The following is a 14,790-nucleotide window of genomic DNA, read 5'->3' as shown; positions in this document are numbered from 1 at the left end:
TAGCGTGTTTATTGAATATCGTCTCAGTTATGTGACTAGATTCATGATTTCCTGTCAGAGAGGTCACAGTTCGTACTTACTGAGGGAAAGTCATCGAATAAAACAGAAGTGATTTCTGGCGTTCTCCGAGGTAGTGTTACACGCCCTTTGCTGTTTTACATCTACATCTACGTGATTACTCTGCTATTCACAATAAAGTGCCTGGCAGAGGGTTCAATGAACCACCTTCATGCTGTCTCTGTACCGTTCCACTGTCGAACGGCACGCGGGAAATACGAGCACTTAAATTTTTCCGTGCGAGCCCTGATTTCTCTTATTTTATCGTGACCATCATTTCTCCCTATGTATGTAGGTGCCGACAGAATGTTTTCACAATCGGAGGAGAAAACTGGTAATTGAAATTTCATGAGACGATTCTGTCGCAACGAAAAACGCATTTGTTTTAATGATTGCCACTCCAATTAACGTATCATGTCTGTGACACTATCTCCCCTATTTCGCGATAGTAGAAAACGAGCCGCCCTTCTCTGAGCTTTTTCGATGTCATCCATCAGTCCCACCTGATACAAATCCCAAAGCGCGCAGCAATACTCCAGAAGATGGCGGACAAGCGTTTTGTAAGCAGTCTCTTTTGTAGACCTGTTGCGCCTTCTAAATGTTCTGCCAATGAATCGCAGTCTTTGGTTTGCTCTACCCACAACATTATGTATGTGATCGTTCCAATTTAGGTTATTTGTAATTGTAGTCCCTAAGTACTTAGTTGAATTTACAGCATTCAGATTTGCGTGACTTATCGTGTAATCGGAATTTAGCGGATTTCTTTTAGTACTGATGCGAACAACTTCACACTTTTCTTTATTCAGAGTCAATTGCCACTTTTCACACCATACAGATATCATATCTAAATCATTTTGCAATTAGTTTTTGTCATCTGATGACTTTACAAGATGATAAATGACAGCATCATCTGCTAATAGGGCTGATCAGATTGTCTCCAATGTCGTTAATATAGCTCAGGAACAATAGGAGGACTATAACACTTCCTTGGGGAACGCTGGATATTACTTCTGTTTTACTAGATGACTTTCCGTCTATTACTACGAACTGTGACCTTTCTGACAGGAAATCACGAATCCAGTCACACAACTGAGGTGATACTCCATAGGCCGCAATTTGGTTAGAAGACGCTTGTGAGCAACGGCATCGAAGGCCTTCTGGACATCTAAAAATATGGAATCAATTTTACATCCCCTGTCGATTGCACTGATTACTTCATGAGTATAAAGAGCTAGTAGTGTTTAGCTTAAACGATATTTTCTGAATCCGTGCTATGTGTCAATAAATCGTTTTCTTCGAGGTACTGCATGATGTTCGAATACAGTATATGTTCCAAAACGCTATTGCAGATCGACGTCAGTGATATGGGACTGTAATTCAACGGATTACTCCTACTTCCCTTTTTGGGTATTGGTGTGACCTGAGCAGTTTTCAGTCTTTAGGCGCTGATCTTTCTGTGAGCGAGCCGTTGTATATAATTGCTAAATATGAAGCTAATGTATCAGTATACTCTGAGAGGAACCCGACTGGTATACAATCTGGACCGCAGGCCTTGGCTTCATTAAGTGATTTAAGCTGCTTTGTTACACCGAGGATATCTACTTACATGTTTCTCATCTTGGTAGTTGTTCTTGATTGGAATTCAGGAATATTTACTCCGTCTTCTTTGGTGAAGGAGTTTCGGAAAACCGTGTTTAATAACTCTGCTTTAGTGGCACTGTCGTCAGTGATTTCACCGTTGTTATCGCGCAGTGAAGGTATTGATTGCGCCTTGCCACTGGTGTGCTTTATGTATGACCAGAGAATCTCTATGGGTTTTCTGCCAGATTTCGAGACAGAATGTCGTTGTGGAAATTATTAAAAGCATCTCGCATTGAAGTACGCGCCATATTTCGAACTTCTGTAAAACTTTGCCAATCTTGGGGATTTTGCGTTCTTTTAAATTTGGCATGCTTTTTTCGTTGCTTCTGCAACAACGATCCGACCCGTTTTGTGTACCATGGGGGATCAGTACCATCACTTATTAATTTATGTGGTATACATCTTTCAACTTCTGTCGATACTATCTCTTTGAAAACATTCGACAACTTTTCTACACTTACATGATCAGATCGGAAGGAGTGCAGACTTTTTCTTAAAAAGGCCTTAAGAGCAATCTTATCAGCTTTGCGTTTCTTTCTGATGATTGTAGGTGTTGCGGTATTCAGCGTAGCACCATCTGCCTTGTGGTCGCTAATCCCTGTATTCGTCACGATACTCACTATTTCCCAGGATTCAAAAATGGTTCAAATGGCTCTGAGCACTATGGGACTCAAATTCTGAGGTCATCAGTGCCCTAGAACTTAGAACTAGTTAAACTAACCTAAGGACATCACACACATCCATGCCCGAGGCAGGATTCGAACTTGCGACCGTTGCGGTCGCGCGGTTCCAGACTATAGCGGCTAGAACCGCTCGGCCACCCCGGCCGGCTTTCCAGGATTATTTGTTGCTAAAAGGACACGTATGCTTTCGCAACCATTTACGCTTCGAGTGGGCTCATGAACTAATTGTTCAAAATAATTTTCTGAGAAAGCATTCAGTACAATTTCGGATGATTTTTTATGCTTGCCGCCGCTTTAAACGTATAATTTTTCCAGCATATCGAGGGTAGATTTAAGTCACCACCGGCTATAATTGTATGAGCGGGGTACTTATTTGAAATGAGACTCAAGTTTTCTTTGAACTGTTCAGCAACTATGTCTTCTGAGTCGGGGGGGGTGTCGGTAAAACGATCCAATCAATAGTTTAGTCCGATTGTCAGGTATAACCTCTACCCATACTATTTCACATGAACTATCTACTTCAGTTTCGCTACAAGGCAAACTACCTCTGACTACAATAAATGCTCCACCACCAACTGTATTTAATCTATCTTTTCTGAACACTGTTAGATCGTTTGAAAAATTTTCGGCTGAACTTATTTCCGGTTTTAACCAGCTCTCTGTACCTACAACTATTTGAGCTTCAGTTCTTTCTATTAGGGCTTGGAGCTCTGGTTCTTTCCCAACACAGCTACGACAATTTACAACCACAATACCAATCGTTTCTACAACAACTTTAGTGTGTTTTACCTGCCCACTTTCTGACGGACGTCCCTTCTGTGGTTCCCTGAGACCCCCTAACCTAAAAAACCGCCCAGTCCCTTGCACACAGCCCCCGCTCCCCGTGTAGCCGCTTCCTGTGTGTAGTGGACTCCTGAGCTATTAAGCGGAACCCGGAAACCCACCACCCGATGGCGCAAGTCAAGGAATCTGCAGCCTACACGGTCACAGAACCACCTGAACCTCTGATTCAGACCCTCCACTCGGCTCTGCACAAAAGGACCACAGTCGGTTCTATCGACGATGCTACAGATGGTGAGCTCCGCCTTAATCTCGGAAGCAAGACTTCCAGTCTTTAACATTTCCGCTAGCCGCCCGAAACCAGACAGAATCTGCTCCGATCCAAAGCGACACCACGTCATTGGCACCGACATGAGCCACCACCTACAGTTGGCTGCACCCTGTACTCTTCATGGCATCCGTAAGCACTCTTCCCACATCCGGAATGACTCCCCCCGGAATGTACACAGAGTACACCCTGGCTTCCTTCCCCTTCTTGGCAGCCATGTTCCTAAGGGGCACCATTACGTGCCTAACGTTGGAGCTCCCAACTACCAGCAAACCCACCCTCTGTGAATGCCCAGACCTCGCGGGCCGAGAAGCTTCCACTGGAACGGGATGGACGCCTGCATCCGGCTCAGAGACATCGTCAGCCACAGATAACGCCCCACACCTGTTCGTCAAAGGGACCGGGGAGGCCATACGATCGGCCCCACGGAAAGCTTCCTGCCAGACTTTGGAATGATCTCCCACTCGACCTCGGGTGAGGGGCCAACCTCAGTGCAGGGAGTACCTGGGAAGGTCACAGCAGTGGAGCGATCGGGGGACACGTGGGACGTGCTCGACTTCCCTCGCATACCCGCGTCCGATCCCCCACAGTGACGCCCGTTGGCAGCAGCCTCAAGCTGTGTGACGGAAGCCAACGCAGCCTGAAGCTGTCAGCGAAGGGTCGCCAGCTCAGCTCGCATCTGTACACAACAATCACAGATCCTATCCATCACTGCAGTGGCTCCTGTTTGAAGCGAACGGTGTACTCGCCTTAGTAGTAGGTTCCTTATCTATCTAAACGATTTAGGAGACAATCTGAGCAGCTGTCTTAGGTTGTTTGCAGTTGATGCTGTTGTTTATCGTCTAGAAAACCCATCAGAAGATCAAAACAAATTGCAAAAAGATCTAGAAAATATATCTGAATGGTACGTAAATTGGCAATTGATCCTAAATAACGAAAAGTATGAGGTCATCCAGACGAGTGCTAAAAGCAATCAGTTAAACTTCGGTTACACGATGAATCAGTCAAACCTAAAGGCCGTAAATTCAGCTAAATATCTAGTAATATCAATTCCCAACAATTTAAATAGGAAAGAACGTACAGAAAAGGAGGTGAAAGAAAATCAAAGACTGCTTTTAATCGGCAAAGCATTTAGAAAATGTAGCAGATCTACTACAGAAACTGTCCACACCACACTTGTCCGACCTATTTTGGAGTACTACTGCGCGGATTGGGGTCCATACCAGAGTACATCGAGAAAGTTCAAAGAATAGCAGCATGTTTTTACTATCCCAAAATAGGGGAGAAAGTGTCACGGACATGATACAGGATTTGGGGTGGACAATATTGAAACAAAGACGTTTTTCATTGCGACGGAATCTTCTTACGAAATTTCAATCACCAACTTTCTCCTCCGAATGCAAAAATATTTCGTTGACGCCATCCTACGCAGGGAGAAACGATTATCATAAGAAATTAAGGTAAATCAGAGCTCGCACGGGAAGATATAGGTGTTCGTTTTTTCCGCGCGCTGTTCGAGATTGGAATAATAGAGAATTACTGTGAAGGTGTTCCGATGAACCCTCTGCCAGGCACTTCAGTATGATTTTCAGTGTGTCCACGTAGATGTAGATGTAAATATCCCTTCTTGTCACTGTTTTGCATTCGTTCCTTTCTTTGTCGATTGTACAGAGAATCTCCTCATTCCTTATCCTATGAGCGAACATGATCTTCAACATCTTTCTGTGGCACCTCGTTCCAAACGCTCCGATTCTCTCCTTTTTCGTTTTTTTCACAGTGCGTGATTCATTTGGATACAGTTTTGTGCTCTAAAGATACAGTCACATGCACTTATTGCCTGTGATAATGTGCTTCATCCTGCAGTGCTTGTGGCGTCCAGATTACTGTCCGCCACATTTTACTTGACTGTCTTTTATTCTCTGACCAGAGGGCGGTGGTTTCTTTGCCACCGGATTTGCCCTCTATTTTACAAGATGATGCAACGACTGTAGTTAAGGTCCTACGGTTTTGTGTCCTGTCCAATTTGTTGCCTCGGATTTTAGGGAGAGGGTTTTAATGTGCTGCTGGGTGACTGGCTCACCCAGGTTTTAGGTAAGAGGTCAGCCAGTCACGATTACCTCCTTGTTTCCCTTCGGTTTCTGTTCTCTTTTCCTTGTGTTTCCCTTCCTTTTTAGTGTGTTCCTTCTCATCTTGTTTTGCCTCTGTATGTGAGGATTTGAAACTGCGTCAGGTCTGTGTCTTTTAGCCGTTCTCCTTGTTCGCTGTCCGTCTTAGTCCCTTCACTGCATGTGTTCCTGTTTTTATGCGTTTGGGCGCTGATGACCCCCCTGTTTAGCGCCCGTAAACCTCAAACACACACACACACACACACCGTTATGTGTTATGACGTCCCGAAGGTTAAAGAATGCTTTGGCTTCGTCTGCTTTGTCGTCCTGAATTTTTGTGTGAATGTTATCACTTGTGTCGTATCAGATACTCATTATTTTCGTTTTTCTTCACAACTGCAATGCGTATTCTGTGCTCATAAGATTGTTCGTTCCAATGTACACGTGCTGCATATTTTTCTCACTTTCACCAATGATATCAGTGTCATCAACAAATCTGATGCTGTATTTCCGAAATTATAGGTTCTGCACACCAGCTTGAATAACAGTTTCGTTAAAACCACTCCCAGTTATTCTCGAAATTCTGAGGTAATGTTATCTATCGATTTGTTTTATTTGGTCGCATGTGTTCCAATGGTCTGTCGAAGACCTGATACTCTTATGCCTTCCACATTGACTCCCATTTCTTCTTCTATCGATTCATCAGGCTGACATGTATAACATCAAAAGGAATTGCAACACGTTCAGTTGAAGCGCCCGGTCTGGAAGATCGTCGCCAGTATGTAAATCTAGTCTCAGACATTTTGTCTCCGATTGTGGGACACGTCGTCGGAGTAAAGCGGCATCTACAACGAATGATCGACGGGGGCCTGATCATGACCTCTCAGCTCGTCTGTGAAAACTTGCATTGCATGAATAATTGTAAAATGGTGACGTAGTGTCCCCTCAGTCAATATGTCTAGCCTGTGAAAATCGGTGTACTTTCTTTTATCACGAGGGTTCAATGAAATGTGAAGCCTCCACCTTCGTTAATTGGGTTTGGATGAGAATATTTTAATAAATCAAACGCAGAAATAATCTTCAATTACCAATATTCACTTTTCTACATAATCGCCAACCAACTGGATGCATTTCTGCCAAATATGAACAAGTTTTCGCAGCCGTCGCGGCAGAAGTCGACACTCTCTTTCTGCAACCACAGTCTCACAGTTCTCTAAATGTCTTCATCAGAAGCATAATGACGTCCCAGCTGATCGTCTTTCACTATCGGGGACAGATGGAAGTCAGTCGGTGCTAAATCTGGACTGAATGGAGGATGCCGTACGGTGGTGAGATTCAGTCTCTGAAGTTCAGCTGTGGTGTCGCGTGAAGCGTGTGGTTTGGCGTTGTCACGCTGCAGGGAAACATTTCCCTTGCCCTTTCGGACCTTTGTTAGCGGTAGTTTCAGAGTTCGCAGCGTTGTGGTGTAACGCTCTGAATTTATTGTTGTTCCACGATCAAGGAACTCAACATGTATAACACCATCTGCGTCCCAGAACACTGCGGCCATGATTTTTCCAGCTGAGTTCTGTGTCTTGAATTTCTTTTTCTGGGGTGAGTCTTTGCGTCCATACTCCACAGACTGACGTTTCGTGTCCGTGTCGTAATGGTGTACCCACGTTTCATCTCCTGTCACAACTGAAAGGAGAAGGGCGTCACCATTGTCGTAGCGCGAGTGGAGCTGCAGTTCCTGGTCAAGTTCAAGTCTGTGCACTTTCGGTGCAGGAGTCAGCATCTGGGATACCCATCATGTAGAAATCTTCCGATAGCCAAGCAAGGCAATAATGTGACCCACACGTTGTTGTGAAATTCCGATGGTGCTTGCAATTTCTCTCTGAGTGATACGACGATCGCCCTTAATCAATATGTCAGCATTTTGCTTGTGAAACTCGGTGATTGCTGTCACACGACGTCCAGCTCATTTGTTTGTCATGCAGGTCAGATGTTCCCGCCTCAACATCTTTAAACTTACTCGCCCAACCACGCACAGTAATCACATCAACACAATCACCATACACTGATTTCGTTCTCTGAATCTCCTTTGGAGTGATGCCTTCTGCTGTCAAGAATTCAATGACTGCACTTCGCTTAAATCGCATTGACCGACCGTCTGCGCAGGGTTCCATACTTTACACTGATACAACACATCCGTTCAATGCTAAGGCTTCCCGCCAACTGTAGCTGTAGAGAAGAGGCTACGGAAGAAGCCAGTACCTGCCGTATACCAATGCTGCCAACTGTTGAAGAGTTACAAAGGTGGAGAGGTATTACTTTTCAGTCAACCCTTGTATTAGTTTATCCTCAGGCAGTTATTTGTGTTTCAGATCCTGCATCTCTGACGGGATGCAAAGGGTGTGATTAGGGAAAAGACATTTATTAATCCATCACGAAGGATCCAGGTCGAAACTAATTACGTGTGGTGTCCCACTGAGTTCCATTTTAGGGCCCTTATTATTTATTGTGGAATCAATGACCTTTCATCAATAACATTACCAGATGCTAAGTTTGTTTCGTTTGCAGCTGATACAAACAGTGCAGTAAATAGCAAATAAAGTGGTCTTAGAGAGATCGATTATTGAAATTTTCATAATATTAAAATCTGGGTCCAACAACATGTAAAAGGATTGCCGCCAGTATATGCACAAAATATGACACCAGACAGATAGAAGAAGTTAACAGTGTAAAATTCTTGGAATTGGAGTTTGATAATAAAACTGGTAGGAGCATGCCGCAGAACAGCTGAAGCGCACAAATAAATCTTCATTTGTAAGGCGAATGTTATCAGAGATAGCTAATATAAAAATAAAAAAGCTATCACACTAAGCTTATTTTCATTGCATAACGACATCATCGATTATTTTCGGGGTAACTCATTGAGTCAGAGTTTTCCGAGTAATGAAAGTAATTTGGGATGTGAACTTAAAGCATCCTGCAGAGGTATGTTTAGGGAATAAGGGATATCAACTACTGCTTCCCAATACACTTATTCCTTAATGACATTTATGAGTAAAATGTCAATCTTGGCTGGGGCGGAGATTTTCTCCACTCAGGGACTGGGTGTTGTGTTGTCCTAATCATCGTCATTTCATCCCCATCGACGCGCAAGTCGCCGAAGTGACGTCAAATCGAAAGACTTGCACCAGGCGAACGGTCTACCCGACGGGAGGCCCTCGTCACACGACTTTTATTTTATTTTAGTAAAACATACATCTCTTTCAAAAACAGCTCAGTTGATGGAATCAATATTAGAAATCAAAATAAACTTCATAAACATTAAAAGTGACTAATTTTTGTACAGAAAGGCATCCATTGTTCAGGAAGACAAAGCTTCGATAACTTTCCAGCAACCATAAAAAGTTGATTCACTAATAAATTTCAGTTTAAGACGAGCCTAAAAGATTTACTGGTGGCCAATTCCTTCCAATCCATTGATGAATTTCTTAGTAGAACCGACTGATGTTTACATGTTACTAATAATATCAATTACTCTGAGTCTTAGAACAATCTGACTTTTGTACAAATTGGATACAATAATGCGATCATTGTAAATAAGTGCTGTAAAATGATTTTTCTAATGATGCTTGGCTTTAATAGCATAATAGTTACCTTCTAGACCTCGGGTTATTGAACATTTACATGTTTTGTGACAAGTTATTTATTACCTTTTAGATAAAGATATATTTCAGTGACAGAACCAGGAGTTTGTAGAGAGTTTCAGGGAGAACATTAGAGAACGATTGACAGGAATGGCACAAAGAAATACAGTAGAGGAAGAATGGTTAGCTTTGAAGGAGGAAAAAAGCAGCAGAGGATCAAGTTGATAAAAAGACGGGACTAGAAGAAGGGATCGGTTGGTAGGACATGTTCTGAGGCATCAAGGGATCACCAATTTAGTACTGGAGGGCAGCGTGGAGGGTAAAAATCGTAGAGGGAGACCAAGAGATGAATACACTAAGCAGATTCAGAAGGATGTAGGTTGCAGTAGGTACTTGGAGATGAAGAAGCTTGCACAGGCTAGAGTAGCATGAAGACCACAACAACAACAACAACATATTTCAGTTTTTGTTGACGTATTCCAGATCAGTGAGGACCAATTCACTTGGGGTCTGTGGAAGGTACATTAGCATATTTGTTTTTTCTTTGTAAATATTTATTGTGTATTCTTGTTTTTCTGACATGTTCTACAACCTGGAGGATCTCTTCACTTTAGACCTGTTTGAACGGAATGTACTTCTCATGCAACGTGTCTAATCTAATGTTCGACAGGATAGAGAGCGACACACGACTACGAATGCCGCTGTCTGCGGCGCCATACCACGGTGTGCTCGCTCCAGTTCCAGTTCCAGCTCCAGCTCCAGCGGTGACCCTGAGGACCGCCCACGCCGTGGACCGCTGTTGGCTGCCTCGTTGCCGAGTTTCAGACTGCCACGAGGAGCCGACGGCGGACCCCGGCGGGGGTCGAACCGACCTGCCGGTCAGCGAGGAACCTGCTGCTTGGGATTTCGGACGGCATTGTCTTCTCGACGGATGTTCTTCGAAAGAAATTAGACCTTTTTGTTGCTTTGTTCGTCACATCTCGCTTCTTTATTCGACATTTACCGTTTTAATGTCGCTCGTCCAGCTCCCTCCTCTCATATCGTCAACTGTAACTGGCTGCATAAATCCAAGTAGAAAAACGAGTGTGGGTGGTAGGAAAAGCGTAATTTTCTGACGAAAAAGTAGAAAATAGCGCGTAGCTAATTGTTCACACGCTATAATGTGCGCCATGTGCTCTAGTTTCACAAGTTGTGTGCAAGATTGGTGTCCTCGTAAACAGATCCTCTGCTGAAACTACGATGTACTCAGGTTCCTATGACGCGTTGAAAGTAGGAAGAAAGGAAGGCAGATTAAGGTTTTTTATTTGGCTTTGGTTTATTTGACCAACAGCGTGCTACAAATATAGAACATATTTACGGAGAAATCATAATAGCATTATTTGAACAACGATTTAAAAGTATTTTGCTTAGGAACAATAAACACTGCTAAGGAACTTCGCTTATTACCCAGAGATAGAATAGGAAATAAAAATAACAGACATTGGGAACCATACAACTGGAGATACGAGAGTTAGTGCACCTACGGACAGAACACAAAATTTCATATACATATGTTACCATATATATATATATATATATATATATATATATATATATATATATATGTGTGTGTGTGTGTGTGTGTGTGTGTGTATGTGGTAACCTATGTATATGAAATTTTTATATATATATACACTCCTGGAAATTGAAATAAGAACACCGTGAATTCATTGTCCCAGGAAGGGGAAACTTTATTGACACATTCCTGGTGTCAGATACATCACATGATCACACTGACAGAACCACAGGCACATAGACACAGGCAACAGAGCATGCACAATGTCGGCACTAGTACAGTGTATATCCACCTTTCGCAGCAATGCAGGCTGCTATTCTCCCATGGAGACGATCGTAGAGATGCTGGATGTAGTCCTGTGGAACGGCTTGCCATGCCATTTCCACCTGGCGCCTCAGTTGGACCAGCGTTCGTGCTGGACGTGCAGACCGCGTGAGACGACGCTTCATCCAGTCCCAAACATGCTCAATGGGGGACAGATCCGGAGATCTTGCTGGCCAGGGTAGTTGACTTACACCTTCTAGAGCACGTTGGGTGGCACGGGATACATGCGGACGTGCATTGTCCTGTTGGAACAGCAAGTTCCCTTGCCGGTCTACGAATGGTAGAACGATGGGTTCGATGACGGTGTGGATGTACCGTGCACTATTCAGTGTCCCCTCGACGATCACCAGTGGTGTACGGCCAGTGTAGGAGATCGCTCCCCACACCATGATGCCGGGTGTTGGCCCTGTGTGCCTCGGTCGTATGCAGTCCTGATTGTGGCGCTCACCTGCACGGCGCCAAACACGCATACGACCATCATTGGCACCAAGGCAGAAGCGACTCTCATCGCTGAAGACGACACGTCTCCATTCGTCCCTCCATTCACGCCTGTCGCGACACCACTGGAGGCGGGCTGCACGATGTTGGGGCGTGAGCGGAAGACGGCCTAACGGTGTGCGGGACCGTAGCCCAGCTTCAAGGAGACGGTTGCGAATGGTCCTCGCCGATACCCCAGGAGCAACAGTGTCCCTAATTTGCTGGGAAGTGGCGGTGCGGTCCCCTACGGCACTGCGTAGGATCCTACGGTCTTGGCGTGCATCCGTGCGTCGCTGCGGTCCGGACCCAGGTCGACGGGCACGTGCACCTTCCGCCGACCACTGGCGACAACATCGATGTACTGTGGAGACCTCACGCCCCACGTGTTGAGCAATTCGGTGGTACGTCCACCCGGCCTCCCGCATGCCCACTATACGCCCTCGCTCAAAGTCCGTCAACTGCACATACGGTTCACGTGCACGCTGTCGCGGCATGCTACCAGTGTTAGGCTAGGCGCAAATTGAGACGCGTATAGCGCGTGTATCGCGACGCAGCGCAGCGCGTGTTTTTGTAACATCACAGGTTCAAATGGGACCGCGCAAATTGCGACGCGACGCGACTGGGACGCGACACGCGCCTGCGCCAGGTCGCGCGGCGTTGTGGTTGAAGCACAGTTTCTCGTGCCGCGCGTCGCGCGTTCCTCGCCAGCACCGTGGGAAATTTGAGGCGGGGAGCGGAAAAGTAGCCCGGCCATATGCTCACATCGGAACGGCGCATATGAGCTGTGGTAGTATTGCCCATACGATAAATTTTGCCTTACTGTGCACTAAATTTTATTGCCTTTGAGTAATGTTTCGTTTTTCGCCATTTAAACGCTCCAGCTTTCTTCGTTAGTACATCATACTTTTCTGTTATTTATACATGTATAGTTTTGCTTTGTTTTGTTTTTCTTCTGTCAAGAAAAATGTATACTTCAGTAACTGATGAGCCATTAGCCGCTGGTATTGTATCATATGACTCCGCGATGTTTTCAGATCGCAAGAAGGGACAGAGGGTAGTGAATGAGAAAGCAAGGAATGTTGTAAAATCATGTGATTAAGAATCAAGGCAGGAAAGTAAAACAAGGTTACCTTCTCGCTGCCTAGTATGCTGGCGTATCTGTACGATCTGTTACAAAAATTTATAAAGGGATAATGTCCACAGGTCTGATCCCTTTGTACTCCTGGTAAAAAGCGTCCAAGATCTGAACAATGTTTTAATTGGTTCGCCGTGACGAGAAAAAGCTTTTCATTTGTTGCATGCACATTATCAGCATTTATAAACTAATTATACTACAGGCTACACAAATGAAGAAAATGGTCGGTATTATTACGAAAGTAGGAATATCCTAAAAGAGTGTTATGATTAGATATATTTAATTTGTTGAAATGTACTGCTGACAAAGGCAGCTCTACTTTCATGACAATGTTTTTCGAACTCTAACTCACAAGGTACTCATGGCTAGCTTGTGCATTCCTTTCGTGCGCATTATCCTCCGCTGCTGACAATACACTGACCATTGTGTTGTGCGACAGATCAATTGTTTACTTTTCTCAATAACAACTATTTTATTCGCGATCACGCATTGTCAGTTTGGCAAGCCCTAGGTGAGTAAACAGTATCTGGCATGTGCCTATCGTTCCGCCTGAAGGAACGCTCGTCATTATTTTAATACTGCTCAGATCAAGAGAAGGAATAAAATCCTTTCGTAAGTTTCCATTCCAGTCGCTCAGTGTTAAAAATACGATGGGTTACGGTAATTCCACCAAAATTCCAACAGAATTGCCAATCTGTTTTTGTGTGAGTTGTTAACCTTTTCTCATTCGAAGAAGCATCACCATTTATGAGTAAAGGCCACATTTCTCTTGGTGACTGGTTTAATTGTACTTTCTTTGTCACAATGTAATTTGCCAAACTCATCTCACATGAGCTATTCAGACAGAATTTCGAAACGGAGGGCCTCATTAAACAAGTAATTGGCAATCACAGAGAACAATAGCTTACGAAAAACCTCGTAGTATCGGTTTGCAGTAACATAAAAGAAGAAATTTCATGTTTATTTTCATACTAGGAAGCTGTTGTTTCGCTAGCTGTCGATAACTCTTAAAAATTACAGTCACTGGAGTGAAATAAATAAAAAAGAAGTATAAGTAGTGATATATCGCCATAGATAAGAAAGTTCCGTGTGTTTAATAATTGGCAAAACACTCTCCTCCTTGTGTGCTATCATTCGCCAAACTTTCGTTTCGATGTCTCGAGCGGTTTAGGAGATACGAGAGATGTTGCGAGTATTTCATTCTCGCGGGCGTGGGATCGGAAGTGACCGCGCTACATGGGATCCATTTTCTCGAGATCTGAGGCAGATGGAGATCTCCTCCCAAGTCTAAACAAAAATTCAGCAAGCTAGCTAAATTTCATACGCAGCAACATATGGTGTAATACGCACCAAACGCAAAATCATAGCGGCCCCTAATTTTCATTGCAAACTTTTTGAGTTTTGCCTAGTGTCTCACTAAAATGTGTAAATCACAATAAGAATGGTCATTAGCGAGGTGATGGGCACTTCGTCACGAAGCTGACATATAAACGCTACAAGTAAGGCAAAAATCATATATTTTCAGAGAATAGTTTCTGTAAAATCGTTTGAGAAAGATAAGAGGTTGCGCGCGCTTCGGTTCAGTCGGCGCAGAGCGTCGCCAGTCGGCGCGTGCGAAGTATGGTGTACGCGTCGCAATATGCGCTGCAGCCGCGCGACCCGTGCGGCACGTGCGTGTCGCGCTGTAGTCTAGTGTCACGTCACATGTGCTATACGCTTCTCAATTTGCGCCTAGCCTTAAAGACTGCGATGGAGCTCCGTATGCCACGGCAAACTGGCTGACACTGACGGCGGCGGTGCACAAATGCTGCGCAGCTAGCGCCATTCGACGGCCAACACCGCGGGTCCTGGTGTGTCCGCTGTGCCGTGCGTGTGATCATTGCTTGTACAGCCCTCTCGCAGTGTCCGGAGCAAGTATGGTGGGTCTGACACACCGGTGTCAATGTGTTCTTTTTTCCATTTCCAGGAGTGTATATGGTAACCTATGTATATAATTTTAACTGCTATGGGGATGAAATAGTATGTGAAAGTATATTTTGAAAATAAGTTATTATTAAAGAACTAGTAAAT

The sequence above is a fragment of the Schistocerca nitens genome, chromosome 6, assembly GCF_023898315.1.
Source record: "Schistocerca nitens isolate TAMUIC-IGC-003100 chromosome 6, iqSchNite1.1, whole genome shotgun sequence".
NCBI lineage: Eukaryota > Metazoa > Arthropoda > Insecta > Orthoptera > Acrididae > Schistocerca > Schistocerca nitens.
This window is presented reverse-complemented; position numbering follows the sequence as displayed.